Source organism: Tinamus guttatus, unplaced genomic scaffold (genome assembly GCF_059628265.1).
Source record: "Tinamus guttatus ecotype Peru unplaced genomic scaffold, ASM5962826v1 Tinamus_guttatus_pri_ptg000357l, whole genome shotgun sequence".
Lineage (NCBI taxonomy): Eukaryota > Metazoa > Chordata > Aves > Tinamiformes > Tinamidae > Tinamus > Tinamus guttatus.
In genome coordinates this window covers 166,492-185,665 of record NW_028288891.1, presented here as the reverse complement: position 1 = coordinate 185,665, position 19,174 = coordinate 166,492, and positions in this window count along the sequence as shown.

Here is a 19,174-nt window from a genome sequence, read left to right as displayed (position 1 = left end):
AACAGTGTCTGAGGGACAGTGAACCAGCCCCCTGTTTAAAAAGTTTGAGGACCCCTGCTCTAGGATTTCCCTTGGAATGTGGCTCAGGGGATGCCCAAAGGGGGAAGGCACCACAGCCCTAGTGCAGGGCAGCCCTGACACTCTCAGGGGGCCTGAGACAACAAATCCCTGCAGTGCCCAAGCCATGGGCAAAGGGCAGCTCTTGAGTGTCAGGAACACGGGGCCTTGAGATGCAGAGACAGGGCCCATCAGGGCTGGGACACGCTCAGGGACGGCAGGAAGGGGGTGAGTGCAGTCACCTCACAGGAGCTGCTGCAGCAAATGCCTCCTGCCAGGAATGGCATAGGCACAGGGCAACTTTTGGGGCCAAAAGACAGGGGCTTCAGGTGGCCACAGCCTCCACATTGCAGAGTCACCATGGCCTGAAGGGCCACAAGCAGAGATCAGGCCTGCTGGAGGATGAGAGAGAAGGCCTCTGGGGGCAGGCAGCAACCCCCAGGCCAGCTGAACTTCAGCTGTGGCAGCAGCTGCTCCAAGTCCTGGACCTCGTCACAGCTGCTGCCAATCCACAGGGCAAGGGCACAGTTCTTCCTGCCCAGCAGCCTGCAGCCCCTGCTTCTCCTTCTTTGGTGGGGGGAAGGCCCAGACGAGGCTTCAGAGCCGGATGCAGCAGGCCCAGAGCAGCCTTGGGCAGCAGCAGCCCCAACCCTGATCATCAGCTCTGCTCCACGCCCACCAGGCACCAAGCCAGCTCCCTGCATGGCCCTTGTCCTGCTGCCTGCGCCAGGCGCGCATCTCCCCAGCCTCCATCGCGCCTGCGCACATTGACATCAACATCACCCCATCTAGCCCCTGTTCTGTCAGCCCGACGTTTGTTCTCCGGAGTTCCATGTACTCCTCCTGCACCATCTCCAGGAGGTTTGGAAGCCTCCGTTTTTCACAAGCTGCAAGGCCCTCTTCCCAATGGGCCCAGTAATAAATTGAGGCTCTGGCAGCGGCTGCTCTGGCAGTGCTCTGTAAGCACTGGCCTGGGCTGCCCTGTGCCCTCAGGCCTTGGCCAACACATGGCAGGCTCTTTGTCTGCCATGGGCATGGGAGTTTGCTTGGCCCACCGCATCCCCACAAGCAGATTTTTCAAAGTCCTGTGGTTGCATCTAGGGGCTGGTGGAGACTGGCCCTCAAGCCTTGCCTGCCTCAGCAAGCAGCAGCCATGCTGCGGGGGAGAAGGCAAGAAAAGCAGTCAAGCCCGTCTCCTAGAAGCACCATGGCCACCCCACCAAGGTCAGGAGTGGGCAGTGGCCTGGCATGGGCCAGTCATTGCTACAACCAATCAGAGGAGAATGGGAAAGAAGTTAACCTGCAGGGCTTTAAATATACAGGGAATTTCCATTGGCTGCCTCTTGCTCTTGTCTCCCTTCATCTTGGCTGCTACTCCCAATGGTTGCTGTGTGCAGCGTCCTGCAGTCGTGTGGCAGGATTAGCATGAATCACCTTCTTTAAAAGTAAGTAAAACAGAAGTCCCCTGCATCTTGATAGCACAGGAGGAAACATCACTAGACCACACAGAACAGATTCTTTAATCTCGAGGTGCTCAGTATTTTTTTTTATACTTTGCATACATGGCAAGAAAACCCAAGGTTTATGTTGACTTATGTAGAGTGCCTTCCTTTTAATCCTTTGAGTTGTGTGGTAGAGGACGTCAGGGACAACCAGAAGGGCTCCTTTGAACACATCCAGGGCTCCTCTCTGGATGGAGGGCGCTGTATATAGGAACTGCTGGGGGCACCATCTTGGCATCTCCCATAGCTTTCCCCTTCTGGCAGGCATTTATTTTTGCGCAGCCATGGACAGGCACCTCCTTGAATGCAAGCCAGACTCTGAGGGCTCTCTTGCTTCCCTGACACAGCCCCATGGTGTTGCCAGCCCTCACCTCCTTTCATCCACCCACTACAAGTGCAGAACTCGGCCCCCAGCACTCTAGGCCTGGTCCTGTTCACTCCCACTGGGGCAAGAGCGGAAGCAAAGCACTCCTGACACACTTGCTCACAGACATCTTGCCCCTCAGCAGTCTCCTTCCACCAGCCATTCCCACTCTCTCTCTCGCTGCCAGAGGTGCTCTCTTTGTGTTTTGCTCTTTTCCTTGAAATCCCTCTTTTGCCAAAGTGACTTCTTTTAGGTAATTCCTTTGTTGAGGCATACCCCTAAGGCATTTCAGAAACAAGCTTTAAATGGTTATTTATAAAACATCATCCTGGAAAACAAAAGGGCTTTTGCGAGTTACTTATAAATGAAGCCAAGAGCATTGGATAAGCAGATGACTGTTGCCTTTCCTTGTGGAGGAGTCTGGCATAGGTCTTCTTCTGCGGACTCTGCAGCACTGTATATTTTAGCACAGAAAAGTGCTACACCAATTTCAGAGTCCTCATGCATTTGATGTTACACTCAGTAAGAGTTGGAAAAGAAGAACTGAACTGGTATCCCAATTCCATCTAGTTTCTAGAGGTAGCGCTCAGGCTCTAGCCGTAAAAGTGGAGATCCAACTGTTTCTTGTGTTTTATCAGCTTCAGGTTCACAAAGTAAACTGAAATTTGCCTTTAAAAAATTGAAGTGACGGAAAGAGAAACACAAAAAAAAAGAAATGTGAGAATATCTTGAAGGTCTTTGCCAACCACAGTGATTCTATGTTTCTCTGTGCTTATCAATAAGTGGATGGACAGATGTTTCTACAATCCACCTGCCAAAGAGAGAAAGGAGAGGCTCCATGGGCTAAACAACAGCCCCAATTACAATGACATCCTCAGGTGACCAACACTGTATGGCAGAGTGCGTAGCTGTATTCCTGGGGCACACAAAAGAAGGCACCAAAGCAGAGCACCTAGGAAGTGCTGCCTCCTTTGCTTGGCCATGCATTCTCCCACGGTTGGCCACACTGCTTCTCCTTTGGCAGTCCTTCCCTTGCCTTCCATGCCGACCCCGCTCCCCATTCCCATTCCAGCACTGGCAATGCCAAAGTGGGCCATGGTGCCACAGCCTTTTCTTACATGGCCTCTTGCAGCTTGCATGGCAAGAGGAAGCAGGCTGAGGTGAGGCTAAACACCATACACATGGTGGCCCCTCTCACTGCTTCCCTTCCTGTGCTTTCCCAAGGACCAGGGGAAACCTTCAAGGAGAACCTCAGGGCTCCTGCAAAGGTGCCATTCAGAGAACACCCATGGGAAAAGAATGAGGCATGCAGAGTTGTTGAGGAAGACTGAGTGGGAGTGAAGCAGCCACTGCAGTCCCCAAGCTAGAAAGTGATGATATGCATCCCAGTCAATAGCTGAGGACTTTGGAGATCCTGATTCCTCAGGCCGCTCAGAAACTTCCAAGCCCAAATTTTCTCAGTCCATTCTCAAACAGTTCACTCCTGGCTCAGGCTGAATTGATCAATAATATTTTTCGCTATCCCTTCCTTTTCCAGCCTGCTGGAAAAGAGGACATAGGAAGTCCCTTACAGTGTGGACTAGCAAAAGAACTCACAGAAGGGCTTTTGGGGGAGGTTTTTACTTAGTTGGAAAGTTAAGGCTCTGAGCAGGAGGCCGGGCCCAGAGTGCAGGATTGGGATTTGCAGTAGGGTTGCAGGGTAGCTGAGGTAAGCTGACATCCTCGATGAAGATGTCTCTCACAGGCAGCTGCATAGCTAGTGCCCCAATGGCCCCTTACATCTCTCTGAGCTGGCAGCTCTCTCAACACAGCCCTTGATGCCCTTTGTGCTGGGCCATGCCTGTGCAATTACTGGTAGGCAGCGTTTGGGCTTGCCACATGGAGCCAGGCCTTGGCCTTGTGTTTAGTATATAGAACCTGAGAGGGAGAGGTCAAAGCCAAGCCATGCTCTTCTGAAGCGGGAAGGAGGGGCCCCATGCTGCCAGGGAGGAGGCCCTGTGCTTCCTCTGTAACAAACCGTCTGGCCCCGTCTTACCACGTTTGTGAGGTGCGCAGCCAGCGAAGTGAGTCCTGCTCTCAAAGGGCATCGGGAGGACCCAAGCAGAGGGGTACCTGTGCTGACACACATGTCCAGGCCACTCTGAGGCCGGGGAAGGGCATGATTAGGAAGATGGCCTTTCCCAATGCAGCCCTAGCTGCTCTATCTCAGTCGCTGACTGCTTGGGACACAGCAGGGAGCCCTGCTGCAGTCAGTGGGGTAAGTGCAGCACAGCGAGGGCCAGCTCTTGTGGCACGCCACCAACAGCATGGTAGGACAGAAGGCCTCAGCCACTGCCCCTGCCATGCTGCTCTGGCAGATTCCTGGCACAAAGTGTGATATGGCCAGAGGATCTGCACAGCCCTCTCTGTGGCAGCTGATCTTGGTGCCGTGGCAGCAAGTACGGCCATTCCGCACCTCTGCTGTCCTCACAGGACATACGGGGCTATCCGTGGGCCGGCCGCACCTCCCCACACCCAAGAGGACCTCCTGCTGCACCCAGAATGATTGTAGCCATGGAAGGCAGGGAAGTTTTGTATGGGTTATTAAGGGAATTTAAAGCACGTCTCTCTCCACCAGGGGATGAGTGAGCTCAAATTAATTAGTACAAGTTAGGAAAAGTGGTAGAGCAGATTTAGGCATTGTGAAAGGAAGTGAAAGTAGAAAAGGTAAAGGTAAAGCTATGATATGTGCTGTTTTGGGTGCGAAAACAGCATGTAGCTACATCCTTAGTAGCGGCTGTACAAGCTAGGGAATCGTTACGGGGGAAATAGCAAGTTTGAAACAGGAGAATGAAGGGTTAAAGGAGCAGGTTAAAACCTTGCAGGAAAAAAAAAAAAAAGAACATCTTAAGTGTTTGCAAGAAGTCTTGGTAGGAAAATTGAAGGCAGAAAACTGTCAACGGGAAGTTCTTTCCTGCTCTGACAATTACCATAAAAGGAAACATGTCTGCCCAGCTGAAGAGGTAGAGAAAGTTAAGTTTCAGTATGCCCCACTGCAGAAAACTCCTGCCCTTCTGCAGTGAGGCTGTGCCCTCTGCGCCTCAGGCCAGTAGCAGCAACTGGAGTGGAGCAGGAGCAGGGCTGGCCCTGGCCTGGCCTCTTGGCACTGTCTGGTGCTGTGATGCTGCTGAGAGCACTTGACCTCCTGCGCCCCTGTTGGTTCTGCACCTCATCCTGCTCACTGGTTGGCCAGCAGCACAAAGCGAGGAAGAGTACAGCACCAGGGAGGGAAAAGAAAGGTGGCCTGAGCTCCCGCTCCACCAGCTCCAGCCCAAGCGCCAGCTCTGCTCTGCACACCAGTGCTGTCTGTAAAGGCTGAGGCAGCCCTGATGCTACCAAGGGTATCGTCACACAGCAGTGCCTGGAGAAGCGTCTGATTAGAGGGTGGCAGTGGCAGTGGGGCTTTGGCAGTGAGGTCAGCACGAGCCTGTGAATTCCCTTCACGGAGGCTCTAAGTCTCTCCCTCGTCCCTGGAATGCCGTGCCATCCCCAGGCGGCCCCTGCTTCCATGCAGGGAGCCAGCCGCAAGAGCGATGCCCTTGTGCCCCAGGCCACAGAGCCAGAGGAATTGCCTGAAAAGGTTTTGCAAGCAGAGCAGGTGCTGTCTCCTGAAGAGCCCTGGCAGGTTGTTCTGGCGCTTGACTGCTTGATGGGGTATCACTGGGGTCAGAGCGTGATGCGGAGAGACTCACCTGATTAGAGGTGGGCAGCTGGTCTATAGCAATGCAGCTGTGAGGGCCCTTCAGTGAGGTGCTCAGTCTCCCTCCCCATGGGTGGTGGCAGCATGGTTCTTTCCCAGGAGAGTCTCAGAGAGCAGCCAGCCTCTGTGGACATTTCCCCTGGCCCCAGGGAAAGTCATGTGCTCTGGGACAGGGAGCAGCTCTTGGTGTCCATTGCCAGACATTGCTTTTTCTTGCCCTGCCTCACAGACGCAGCCAGGTTCCCATGAGGAACTATTATAGAGCAGGGGTGAGGTGGGATGTGCGCCGTGGGGCTAGCTGTGGGCTGGAGTCATCACTTTCCCAAGGGTCCTCAATGGTCTGTCTGTCTTTAGTTGTGGCTCTTTGAGGCAAGTCTTGCACAAGGGGCCTGCAGGATGAAGGGTGCCCCATGTGGAAGGAATTACATAGCTGGCCACCTTCACCTGCCAAATTTGGCTCAAGCCCAAGACTCCATTTTGTTCCTTAATGAAACTTTGAACATTTCTCCAAATTTAAAACTTTAGAATGCCTGAAAAAGCTGAAGGTGCCTGCCTCCAGGGAAGGACTCCCCACTACACTGCTGCCTCGCTGTTAGTACAAGCCCATTTGCACTTCCCTGCTCCTCCAAGGCTGATGATCCCTCTTACCTGTTGCTGCAAATACTCCTATTCATTTCCTTGTGGGCCGCTGGGGCTCTGTCTTCCTGGGATGGGTTTCTTGAGGTTCCTATCTGCCATAGTTGCAGTAGTCTTCCTCCAAGAGCAGGCTGCCAGTCGCCCTGGATGATCCTAGCAGTGCCCTTAGCTGGGGCCTGAGGGTTCAATTCCCTTGGTGCCTAGCGCTAAGTGTGAGTCCTCTTATTCTTCCCTCCTGGCTGCAGAGATATGCGGAAGATGAGTGTAGAAAAGCAGCTAGGTGGATGGGGGGGAGGGCCTGCTGTCCAGGGTGAATATGATGGCAACCCCTTAGCTGCAGGCCACAGAAGGACAGGAGAGCAGTGGAGGAGGCAGAATTGCAGCTGGTGGAGCCCAGGCTGCTGTGGGAGCACCTGGAGCAGAGCCAGCAGGAGAGGGCCCAATGCAAGGAGGGGCTGGTGGGCATGGAGCAGAGATGATGCACTGTGTTGAGGCTGCTCTTGTCCAAGGTCTGCTCTGGGTTTCCTCTGCCCTACTCTGAAGCCTTGTCTAGGCCTTCCCTACTGCTGCCTTAGCCTTGCACCGTAACTCTGTGCACTGTCTGTCCTGTGCACGGAGGGGAAACGAGGCCCCGGGGCTAGAGCCAGTGCTGCCACTGTGATCTCCTCTCTTCCAGGCTCTGGGCACCCATGGCATGGCCAGCTGCCGCTGAGAAGAACCAATGGAATAGCTCCATCTGCAGCCTCCAGGTATTGCCTCTGATGGTGGCTGCAGAGGGAGAGCTGGGCTAGGCCCTGCCCCTTCCTGCTTCTCTGTGTTGCCTTTGGGCAGCAGCTACCTGGGAGCCTGGCCACGGTGTCCAGGCACTCTCCCAGGCTGGGTGCTGGAGCACGTCTGCCCAGCGGGCAGGGAGCTTGTGGCTGAGCCCCTCTGCCTGCCTCTGGGCTCCAGTCCACACAGGAAACCTGTACAGGAAGCAATGTGACTGAGAGCAGCTCTCCTTGGAAAGAGTTGGGTGGGACGAGGGGCCCTGGGGACAGGGCCCCGGGGACAGGACCCCCCGGCACTCTGACCTGCCTTGCAAAGGCCGCCTCATTTCTTGCAGTCACTGGGCACTGCTGTGGTGCCTGCTGGGGACGAGCCTGAGCCCACAGAGTGTCTCAGTTACGGCAGCAGCCAGATACAACCGCTGCAGCCACTGGATGCTGCACTTGTTCTCCCACTTTCCCAATGCATGCCCCCGAAGAAGTCCTGTGAGAAGAGGCAGGAAGCACCTGAGGACACTGCCCTGCCTCAGGCTGCAGATAAGGGAGCAGCCACCTTCTTCAAGCACCACCTGGGCAGAAGCCTTTGGGGACCAGCTCTCAGCTGGGCTTAGGAGAGAGCGTCAGCACTGGGACCTCCTCGGTGGGCAAAGAGGCCCCACATGCTGGGCAGCCTCCTGCAGGGGAGCTCTCCTCTCCAAGGAGGTGAGGGCAAGTTGTCCCAACTCCTGTAATGGAGAGACAAAGGCCCAGAGACATGACATCAGCAAGAGCCTTGCCATCTGCCAGGACCTCTGCCAGCAGCAGCCAAGAGCCTGAAGCATGTTGTGCAGAACAGCCATGCCCAGGCCCGTGGGAGCCAGGAACAAGGCTCTGCAAAGGGAAAGGGGAAGAGTTCTTGGGGCAGAGGCTGCAGCTGTTGTGACCATGCATACCAATGTCTACTGCTTTCTTCCCAGCTTTGGGCACCAATGGCCTGGTTGGCTGCTGCAAGCCCAAACCCATGGAGTGAGACAGCTCCAGCTGCAGCCTCCAGGTGTTGCCCCTGTTGCACGGGGAGAGCTGATGCTGGGCCCTGTCCCTTTGCAAGCAGAGCAGGTGCTGCTCCTTGCGGAGCCCTGGCAGCCTCTCCTGGCCCTTGTCTTCTTCATGGGGTATCACTGGCATCGGAGCACGACTAATTAGAGGGTGTTGGGGCAGTCAGTGGCAATGCGGATGGCACAGGTCTCGTGAGAGCCCTTCAGTGAGGTACTTAGACTTTCCTTTCCCATGGGTGGTGGCTGCACATGCCTTTCTCAGGTGAGCCTGGGAGACCTGATGGTCTCGGTAAACATTTTCCCTGGCCCTGGGGAAAGGCAGATGAAGGGAAGCCGTGACAGGGGCACTGTGTGTCTTGTGTAGCCTCACCTCAGGGGGCTTCCTCCTGCCAGGGAAACTGTGAGGGGCTGTGTAGGGAAAGGATATGGTCCCCTGCAGGACCTGTGGCCCCATGCAGGAATGCAGTTGCAATAGACACCTAAGCCAGGGGAGAGGCTCTCCAAGGCTCCAAGCCTGATGCATTCCACCTGACGAACCGCAAGAGGACATACAAAGTGTACAGGGCCCTGGAGACAGGCTGACCAGAGCTGACTGGCCTTGACCTTGGCCATCAGCCTGCAGGGATGGGGTGACAGGTCCACCCACAGCAGGGGGAGAGTGCAGCTGCGCCTTGGTCTCCGGTGGGCTCTGCTGCAGCAACAGCACAGGTTGGCCAGGGCAGATGGCCTGCTGAAGAGGCACTGGGAGCGGACACGCCTCAAAGGCTGGTCTCCTCTGGGACATCTGCCCTATGCTCTTGGACAGGGAGATGTGCCAACTGCTTCTCCTTGCCCTCCCTTGCTGCATTTGCTTGTCCACAACCGAAGGAGGTGGCGCTTCCTTGCTGCTCTGCCTTGGTGGCTTGTGCTATGTGCACTATGTAGGCAGACTGTGCACTCCCCTGCACAATGCTGGTGCTCTTGAGGACTATTGTGCAGCTCAGGGAGGCTCCCTGGTGGCTCAGATGGCTCAACAGATTAGTGACAAGCAGACCAGTGGGAGAGCAGGTCATGAATCCAGGACCTGCTTGGCTCTTACGTGGTGTTTCTGCAGTCTACTCATTTTGCAACATAATTAATAACAATAGGTAAGATAAAGATTTTATTTTCTTCTAAATACAGAGCAATGCTAATCTAAGAGGAGGTTTCACAGCATTTCTATCTTTAAAATAAAAAATTCAGATTCACTGTGAACTGCAGCTAAATACGATTTTCTGGTCACTGCTGAGTATGTTGAGACATGCTGTAAATTGATAGTGGTGATTCCTCATCCAGATCCTGTTGTGTAGAAGCCTGTGGCATTCTCTGATGAATAAAAATATGCTTATACTGGAAGAAGAATTTCAGCCTTGCTGAGTAATTGTGTTACTGATTTTAATCTTGTATTATATATGTGCATCTTCTTTAATAACTTGTACTGTAATGGGAATTATAGCCCAACATATCACTTAATTTTAAATGCACATAGCTGTATAGAGTCCCATTCTAGCCTCATGTCCAGCTGTCTACGAAAAGATGGTACTCATATCTTTCTACTTTGATTTTTCAGGACTGGTATTTTCTCTCTAATACTGGAGTGAATTCTTTTTAACCAACTGTACTTATCCATAAGTGCCTATCATTCCTGAGTGCCAACTTGAAGAAATTTGCATGTTACTTGGTGGTTTCTAATAAAATTTCCTCTTTTCAGCTTGTCCCATGAGCCTTAGAAATGCCATTTGTCATAGTGCCATAGTTGACATGATATTGTGTAAATACACCTGGCAATAAAACAAGTAGTAACTACAGAGGAACTGAGTTGTATTTTTAACAAAAGTGGATCATTTCTATTTTATCAACAGAGTCAGGTCTAGGTCAAAGGTTTCTCTCCCTTCACAGCAAGAGGCTTTCTGTCTCATTTCTCTGAAATAAAGATTTCTGTTGTATCAAGACCTCACAGGAAAGCTCACTTTTTGGCCTGTCAGCTAATAAAGATGTGTCTCTGAGTATTAACCACTGAACTCTGAGGAAGGTAGTAGTCTAAATCACGTCCACATTTGAAAGCTACTCAAGACAGATGCTTCTGAAAACTGTTTGTTGAAACCTATATACTTGGTCTCTCAGCTGAACAGATCATTTATTTAGTGCTATATTGCATATTTTCCCTGCAAAAGATCTTCCTGTAAACGTAAAACTTCATTTGATGAGGATTATGTGGCTTCCTCTTTTTCCTTAAGTGTGCACACGGTAGAGACAGAAATCCCATGCAGTGAATTGGCAAAAGCCAAATGACTGCAAATCCCCATAATTTCAGACTCACCTGGTCCTTCACTGATATTTATATCCTACTTGTGGAAGAAAGCAAGATCTGGATGATAAAGGGAGCAAAGATGTCAGCAAAATCAAAGAGACAAGGGCAATCAATGAATAATAATAGGAGATATCAGGGAACAAGCAATGACCTTCCCCCTAAGGTACAAATAAGCTGCAGTTCACTGCATGCAGATCACTGGGATCCTTGATTGAAAGGTACTGGAGGCGTAAAAAAGTGCTGAGGAGGATTGTGACCTGTACGTGTACCTTAACAGCAGCAAACAAATATATTCTAATAATGCATTCCCTGACCCATAACTGCTTTCAAATCAAGTTGCAGTGATTTTCTGTATGATTAAGTCAAACCACAGTTCTAGCAGAGTCCGAGAGTTAAGTGGTTTGTGAGTCCAGACGCAGGACAGTGTTTTAAGGCAGGGTTTCTAGCAAGAAGACAGTGAAGCAGGTTTCTATGAGACAAATCTCTGGTGCTCGTAAAACAGAAAAAGACATGGACTATTTCACTGTAGATTGGTAAGAATTAATTATGGGAGTTTTGTCTTTTTTTTTTTTTAAGAAGTATTAAGTGCAGAGATGATTAGGTAAGGGTGCCAGAAACTGCAAAAATCTTGGGGGTTGTCAGATCATGAGAAAGCAGCAGACAAGAATGAGGAAGAGTGGGAAGAAGGAGGGTAGGGTTTTTTGGTTTGGTTTGGTTTAGTTTTTTTGACCTCTCTCAGAAGTTCCAGTGGTGGAAAAGCTTAGCTTAAAGAGAAGGCTGAGAGGTGGTCTTATCAATGTGTCTAAATACTTTGCAGGAGGGTGTCAAGAGGATGGGATCAGACTGTTTTCAGTGGTGGCCAGCAATAGATTAAGAGGCAGCGAACACAAACTGAAGCACAGGAAGTTCCACCTGAACATGAGGAAAAGCTTCTTGACTGTGAGTGTGACAGAGCATTGGAAAAAGATGCTCAGAGAGGTTTTAGAGGCTTTCTGAAGATATTCAAAACCCATCTGGATGCAATTCTATATACAGTGTGCTCTTGGTGACCCTGCCTGTACAGATGGGGTTGGGCTAGCTGATCTCCACAGGTCTTTTCAAACTTTAATCATTCTATTATTCTGTGATTCTGTAATTATTTTCTCAGTGCAACTGAAGCCACAAGATGTTTTCTTTCCATTAAGAAGGAACTCTCAGGCAAATGTGGAAAAAGAAAGCAGTCTGCTCTTCTACCTAAGCAAATGGAGTAAAAGCTTGCAGTTTAGAGCTGGGGGAGATGTGTTTAGGAAACTTCCTGGTCACTTCTCCAACCCCGAAGAAAAACAGAAGAAATTACAGAAGGGAGACAGGATATTTTTGTGCATATATATATATATGTCTATATGCATATAGAATATGTATATATATTCGATATATTCTATGTTGTATGGAATATATTATACAACTAAATAAAATAGGTATGTATTCAGCATCAAAAGAGTTTGAGAAGCTTATGAGTTTATGTATAATGTATTTGTGTTATGTATAATAACACAAATCTCATTTAGTAAAAATAACTACCTCTTCTTCCCAAGCCACAAGGAGAACTTTCTGGGGTGCCAACTATAAATCTGTTGTTAACTGAAATCATCAGTCATTTTCTGTATGCTGAAAATCATCATAATATAGTTCTCAAGAGCTGCAGACACTTATAGGTTGAACATGAAATCATCTTATTTATAATTAAACCCTCTCAAAGTTGCTGAGTGTTCTCATGCTCTTACTATAATGATGTAACCACCTTCATCTTGTTCAATTCTGTCTTCACTCCTAAGAAAGCATAATCTCTCTTTTACCATGCTCCTAAACTAACATTTGATTTTTATTGATGACATTTAAACTAAATGAGTAAGTACACCCTGGTGACCTCTTGATGTCCTGTATCAGAAAACAACTTTACAAAACTTGGGTCAAAGAAAAGCATTAGATCGTTTCTGAAAACTGTATGCATCTTTCCTAACTCTGTCCCCTGTCTGTCACTACTGGCAATTTCAGCAGCTGTGTTCATGACCTCTGTAGGCAGATTTGTTACTTAGAAAGGATATTGTTACGTGAAAGAAAAAGCCAAAGGTGAACCAGATGAAAGACAGTGAGGCAGAAAAAAAGATGTTAGGGTAAAAATAGGAAAAGAGAAAAGAAAAGCAAAAGAGAAGTGAAGGAAGAATGACCTTCTTGTACTCTGTCCAGCTATTGATCAAATGTTTTCAAAACTCTTTTTTTTTAACTCCATATTCTTTTCCAAAAGATTTTTCTCTAAAAATATTTACTAAGTGGAAGAAATAGTAGTGGTTCCACAGTTGTCATAGAGTTCCTGAGACAAATGGATGGATTCTCAAATTTGAATAAACAACAGTTTCTTTTCATTGGAAGGGGATATTGCTAGCACTATAAAAAAGCTGTCATTGTCAAATTTTTCTTTGGAACCAAGCATGCCTATGGCCACAGTTCTCAGGTACATAGGAACAAGCGTACAGATGTGAACAGGAACAATACACAGTATTAATATACAAGAGCAGCCAATGGCCCATGCTTTAGACAGTGTAAGGGGATGCAATGCTTATCAAGCTCAAGCTTGAATGTAATCTCACCAACAGCCATTTGTGCTGCAATCCACCATGAAAGCAATGATCTCAGGCACAGAAACTGGACGAAGGAAGAATCCTACAGAAGCTCAGATGTTTCAGCAGGAGCTTGTAAGGCATATAAAATCATAAAGATATAATGGATAAAGAAAGTGATCAGGAGCAGTCTGCATGGATTCACGAAGAAGAAACCTTGCTTGACCAACGTGAGTCTTTTGTGATGGGATAGATGACTGGGTAGATGAGGCAAGACCTGTGGATTGGCCTCCCGTGGCTTATTTTTCACCAACGTAAAAAGAAAAAAAAAGATGTACTTTTAAAAGCTATTGATAAAACACTTCATGTTGCCTAATTCTGCCACAAGATGGCCTCCAAGACAAGAGATACGACATCTACTCTCTTGATGTTAGTATTCCTGAAATGTGCTCAAAATCTTACTGTAAAAAGGTTTTTTCTTTTTTTCTTCCTGAGTAACAAACATAAAAGCCTCATGTAATTCCCTGCACATTCTATTGGAATGATCAAGGAACATAAATTGTAGAGAGTAGCTTGTATGGTATTTTTTAAAAAAATCTTTTCATAAATGAGCTTTCTTGTAGAAGATAGAGTGATGTCAAAATCAACAATCTTGTTGGTTTTACAAAAACGTCTCAATTTTTAACATATGCACTATATTCAAATGGACCAGCTGCATCATGAAGACATTATCACTATTTATATTTCACAAGTTCCAGAGGTAATAAAGCGTTGTGTGGACATATAGTAACATTAGAGCTAATAATCTATGTAGACAAGATGAATAATAAGTGATGAGGTGCTGCAAGCTCTCTCCTGTAGAGATGTCCAAATGGACATAGACTACCCGTGTGTGCACACCTCAGGCATGAGGTTTCCTTCATCCTTCCCATTGAATCTTTGTAGGGAATGGCTCCGGAGTGGAGACTTATGCTGGGGGGAATCTTTCTGAGAGGAGCTAAATAGCAGCCAAAAGTCACATAGTGGAGCACAGGCACTGGAGCAGGGAGAGCAAGGCTCCCCTGACCCCAGGTGACACCGAGGCGGGGTGGGGGGGGGGCAGTCAGGCCATCAGGGAAGGCAGCCACAAGAGCAGCTCCCAGGCAGCCAGGGCATGGCACAGCAGCTGGCACAAGCAGGGGGTGCAGGCAGGCGATGCCGCAGTGAACTCGCCAGAACACCACTCTGGCAATGACTCATCAGAGGTCCATGTCAGCACTTGCTAAAAAGGAGACAGGCACACAGACTGACCATCCAGTAAAGCATGTAGCCATGCAGGTGTCAGGCAGCAAGGAGTGCCACTTCCTGATACTTCCTTTGGCCAGCTGCAAAGAGAGCAACAGCGTGACATGTGAACAGGTGGAAGATCTGGTCAGCGTGGTAGTTGAGCTATGAGAAGAGACTGAAAAGCTGAGGAGTATCTGGGAGTCAGAGAGGGGGACAGACTGTTTATGCCAGGTTCTGGCCTCTGAAAACCACAAGCAGGCACTAGGAAGCCCCCAGCAACAACAAGAACAACAAAAACCCAGATTCCATCCCCCAGCCAACACAAGGGAGAAGAAACCAGGATGACAAGGAGTGGAAAATAGTCCAGGCTCAAGGTGGCAGGAGAAATCCTTCTTCCATCTCACCTTATAGGTGCCTCTATCCAACAGGTGCAAGGCCCTGGAGGATGAATGACAATGAATGGATAATGAAGGTGAGAGTCCTGCCCTTGCAAAAATATTAGTACAATCAGAAAGGCAAACGCCCAGTATTGTGACCACCAGCAAGGGGAAAGGCAGCTTATAGTCACCGAGGATTCCTCAGTACAGGGAACAGAGGGTCCGATATGTAAAAGGGACCGTCTTGTAAGAGAGGTCTACTGTCTTCCTGGGGCCCGAGTTAAGGACATCACCAGGACACTTCCCAGCATGATTCTACCCACAGACTATTATCCTTTGCTGGTCCTACATGTGAGAGGAGAGGAAGTGGCAATGCGTAGCCTGAGGGCAGTCAAAAGGGGCTTTAGGGAATTGGTTCAGACGATCAGGAACTCAGGCATGCAGGTCATCTTTTATTCCATTCTCCATGATGCTAGCAGACATATAAAAAAATATGAGAGGATACAGTCTGTCAGCATGTGGCTCTGTGACTGGTGTCATCACCACAACTTTGGGTTTTTTGGCAACAGGAATCCTTGCATGGCACCAAACACACTGGCATCAGGTGAGATTCATCTGTCAGAAAGCAGGAAGAGGGTCCTTCATCATGAGCTAGCAGGGCTCATTCATAAGGCTTTAAATCGTTTTTGACAGAATAGGGGAGAATTATCAGGGAAGCTGGTGACAAGGTAAGGGATGGCCTGCCATGCCACTCACACCAGCCTAACTCCAGAGTCAACAAATGGTGCCCAAAGTCTGGAGAAGGAAAACAGCAAAATATGAGAACTACTGAAGGCTCACATAGTCAAGGCACAGCTGCTCCAGCTAGAATATGCCAGAGAGGCATATTGGGTGCCCAACACAAACACCTCTATGTAAATGCACACGGCATGGGGAATAAACAAGGAGAATTGGAGATTTGTGTACAACTGCAGGACCGTGATCTCACTGAGACATGGTGGGGCAGCTCTCATGACTGGAATGTGGCCATGCATGGCTTTTGGCTTTTCGGGAAGGTGAGGTGGCAGAGTTGCTCTTTACATGAGAGAGCAACTGGAATGTATGGAGCTCAGCATAGGGCAGCGCAAAGTCTGAGGATACGGATGAAAGGGGAGGCCAAGAGGGACAACACTGTTGTGGGTGTTTAGTACAGGCCCCCTTGAGCATGGGGAGGGAGTGGATTAGGTCTTCTACAGGCAGCTGCAAGAAGGCCCTGGTCCTTATGGGGGATTTCAACCACCCTGATGTCTGCTGAGATGAGCACACAACTAGAAACAGACAGTCTAGGAGGTTTCTGGAGAACATTGCAGATAGATAATTTCTTGATGCAGGTAGTAGATGGGCCAGTGAGGAGAAGGGCACTGCTACGCCTGATACTAACAAACAGAGATAGTCTAGTTGGAAATGTGAAGGCTGGGGGCAGTCTTGCCTGCAGTGACTGTGAGATACTGGAATTCACAATCCTGTGAGGAGGAAACTGGGCACAAAGTAGGATTGCAATTCTTCAAGTACTTCAGGAGAGTTAACTTTAACCTCTTCAGGGCCCTCCTTGGAGGAGTCCTGTAGGCTAGGATCCTAGAAGAAAGGGGGGTCCAGGAGAGTTGGCTAATATTCAAGCACCACTTTCTCCAAGCTCAGAATCAGTGCATTCCTACAAGAAAGAAATCAATGTAGGTGGACAGGAGACTTGCATGGATGGGCAAGGAGCTGTTGGGAAAAATTAAAGAGAAAAAGAGGGTATAAGTAATGTGGAAGAAAGGCCAGACCGCTTGGGAACAGTATAGGAACATTATCAAGGAATGCAGGGCTGCAACGAGGAAGGTCAGGGCCTGTTTGGAATTAGAGATGTCAAGAGAGGTCAGGGACACCAGGAAGGGCTTCTGCAGAAGGCTTCTACAAACATCAGCAGCAAGAGGAGGACTAGGGAGAGCATGGGCCTGCTGCTGAATGGGGTGAGTGCCTTGGTGGTGGAAGATGCAGAGAGGGCAGAGTTACTAGATGCCTTCTTTTCTTCTGTCTTTACTGCTAAGGCATGAGCCCCAGATCCCGGAAACAAGAGAGAAAACCAGGAGACAGGAAATCTTTCCGTTGGCTGAGGAGGATTGGGTTAGATTATTTAGGTGAACTGGACATACCTAAATCTATGGGCTCAGATGGGATGCACCCAAGAGTGCTGAGAAAACCGGCGGATGTAACTGCTAAGTTGGTCTCCATCATCTTCAAGAGGTCATGGAGTACAGAGGAGGTGCCGGAGGACTAGAAGAAAGCTAACATCTCTCCAGTCCTCAAAATGGCTAAGAGGGAGGACTCGGGAAACCACAGGCCAGTCAGCATCATGTCCATCCCTGGAAAGGTGATGGAGCAGCTCATCCTGCAGACCATCTCTAGGCGTGTGAAGGAAAAGAAAGCGATCAGGAGTAGTCAGTATGGATTGCTCAAGGGGAAGGCGTGTTTGACCAACCTGATAGCCATCTACAATGGGATGGCTGGCTGGCTGGATGAGGGAAGAACTACGGATGTTGTCCACCTTAACTTCAGCAAGGCTTTCGACATCCTCTCCTATAACATTCTCATGGAGAAGCCCTGCAAGTGTGGGTTAGATGAGTGGACAGTGAGGTGGATTGAAAATCAACTGGATGGCAGAGCTCAGAGGGTGGTGATAAATGGGGCCAAGTCTAGTTGGAGGCCTGTGGCCAGTGGCCTCCCAACAGGGGTCAGTACAGGGCCCAGTGCTGTTCAACTTGTTCATCAATGACTTGGACGAGGGCACAGAAGGCACCCTCAGCAAGTTTGTGGATGATACCAAACAGAGTGGAGTGGCTGACGCTCCAGAGGGCTGTGCTGCCCTTGAGAGGGACCTGGATGGGTTGGACAATTGGGCGGAGAGGAACCGCAGGGGATCCAGATTGGGATCTGCAGCCAAATCCCAATTTGCAGAGTTCATCTGAGCGCAGGGGCACATAAATCCTCTTGCATCTTTATCTGTGCCCCAGAAAAACTTACCTGGGACTTGTGGTGCTAAATCAGACTGGTAATATCTGTATTATCAGGAAAGGGAAAGAAAGAGTGCACAGAGAATGGTGTGTATTCATTCTTGCTTGGTCTCAAGATTAAAAATATGCCGCATGTCTTAAATGAGACAGAAGATAGTGTTTCTCTTTTGACTATTCTTCAGTAACACTGAATAAAATTTTTGGGCTACATTTTGTGTGTTTTAAGAAAAGTCCTGACAAGTAAAAAAGTGAGTGGATTATCTAGCACTATGATATTCTTGACATTATATATATAACATTTTCATGTAGAAATGTCAATAGAAACAAGAAAACAAAAGAAGCAATATTTTCACATTGTTAGGGAAATTCTCTTATGTTTTGAGCATCTTTGAGATACAGAGAAGATGAAAATGTTCTAAACTGAATATTTGTAGTTTAGCTTAGTGATGAAAGCTTCTTTTCTTTATGAAAAGCCTACTACCTTTAAGTAATGTCTTCATTTTTCTTCCATGCTATTTCTGAAATAAATTGAAGGGTATATTTTTTAGAAATTAAATAGTCACAAATGTACTTCTAAGCAAATTGAAACTTTTTTTATCTAGCAAAAGGAAAAAGATATCCATTACAAGAGATGACTTGGCTTCACAATCCAGCTTGTGATATGGGAAAATCCAGAACCTGTGATGTCATCAAGGTTTATATTACATTTTTGTTTGCTGTTGTTGGTTTTGGTCAAAAAGAAAGTGAAAATCAAAATTTTCTTCATTTTAAACAGTCAGCACTAACCAGTGTTGTGATCTGAAGGAGTGCAGAATTTTGTATTTATATATCTACCATCAGCCTTCTATCTCCACAGTAATTTGCAACCAGTAATTTAGAGCTTGCCAGCATCCTTGTCAGGTAAGGAACTATATTCCATATTTTACATGTAGGGAAATAAGACACCAAAAGTGTAACAGTCTTGTTCTGGGATTACAAAATCAGGCTGTGACAGGCATGTAAGGAGCTCTTAGCTCTTAAATCCCAGAACCTGTTTTAATGACAGATTTATCAGCTTCATTTCTGGGGGGTGCAGGAATGGGAGGAAGAGACACCTCTTCCACACTGAGCTGGAGTACAATAAAAAAAAATCAAAAGCCTTCAGCTGTAACATATAAAATGAACTTTGCAAAAGAAAAAGAAAAAAAAATTCTTTATATCACAACTCATTAACTCATTTGCATTGGAGTTGTTAATACTTTTACCTTTTAGTTGTATTCATGCATTTTAAGAACAACAGGCATAGGAAAAACATTTTCCTAGGTTTGCAAATGGAAATGTACCAGCAGCTGATATTAAAAAAAAATCAATTAAGAGTGAGAGCAATTCTTTAGAGAATAATGGTGAAACATGTTTTTAAAACTTGTTGTACAGGGTAAATCAGAAACAGAAAAGTCTATTTCATATATAGAAATAATATAGCTACTTACTCTAT